General features: G+C 43.1%; 1 pseudogene; it reads left to right on the forward strand.

Moving 5' to 3' along the window:
• The first annotated feature begins 1,152 nt into the window (after positions 1-1,152).
• The window catches only part of LOC119338606, a 6,370-nt pseudogene continuing 6,308 nt past the window's right edge, over positions 1,153-1,214 (forward strand).

Consider the following 1,214-nt stretch of genomic DNA (forward strand, 5'->3'; position numbering starts at 1 on the left):
TACGTTATTTTTCATCGGCGACGGTTGCTGTTCTGGAGTGCTGGTCCTATGGGGCTTTAGCACGACGACTTCCCGACTGTCTACTACAACAAGTTGTGCCCGGCTCCGGCGATGGAGGGGCGATGACGGCGGCGCGCCTTCGCCTCGCTTCGGTGCTTGTAGTCGTCGCTAGGTGGTCTACGAATCTGGATGTAATTTTTATTTCTGATATTCGTTGTACTGCCATGATTGAAGATGAATAGATTGGAAGTTTTTCCGAAAAAAAACTACAATATGCAAGGAAGAACTATGTATGTGTCTTGTCTTCTCATCAGAGTATAGGTGACATTGTGTATGCTCTCACACAAACCATCCTACATATTGCACACTCGACACGAGGAACACACGATGTCGCGTGCGTGCGGATAAATAATGGCACATCCCCGTTCCGTGCTTGGAGATTTCCAGCTAATGATCCACCAACGAGTTGAGTTTGAACTAGTAAGACCTGATTATTTGTTTTCATTTTTTGAGGGAAAGGACCTGGTTCATCTCAGCTGTCCTTCACTCCCGGTAACGGAGCCACTTCAACATAAGTCGAGCCTGGGCTCTATATTTAGCATCAAACATAACAAAGAGTTACCTTAACAAAACTAATAATTCTACTATCTAAGACAGGAAGCTAATTGACCCTTGTACACTTGCACAATAGGATGGCGATCGTGCGGCTGGCAACACTGCTCCCGTGCAAGGCTGTGCCCAAACGGGAGGGAAATATAATTTATTGAGCCCTGATTTCGCAATTGATTGCCAGATCGCGTAGTATCCTTTTTTTCTATCACAACATTTGTCTATACCGGGCCACGCATTGATATTAGATAGGAAAAGTAAATATCAATATTTTAAATAATAAATACCTATTTTTTACATATTAAATACTGATTTTTTATTGTGGTGCAGGAAAAAATATCGCTTTTTTCTGTGATGCAGGAACAAAATACCACTATACATGGTAAATAAACCGTGACGGTGGATTTGGAAAACCAGCGGCGCTCCAAGCCCACAAGTGTATTCCCCCGAGCAACTATAAAAGGCCGCCGACCTTAGAAAGGATTATTCACCGGCACCTAAGAGAGATTTCCTTCCTGTAGAATACTTTACAATACTTTCAGGATGGCTGTAGAGGTTGGCAAGTGGGTTAGTTTCTTCAAAAATTCTTGGGCTTTAATCCCACT

This window comes from Triticum dicoccoides, chromosome 7B, assembly GCF_002162155.2.
Source record: "Triticum dicoccoides isolate Atlit2015 ecotype Zavitan chromosome 7B, WEW_v2.0, whole genome shotgun sequence".
Classification (NCBI taxonomy): Eukaryota; Viridiplantae; Streptophyta; class Magnoliopsida; order Poales; family Poaceae; genus Triticum; species Triticum dicoccoides.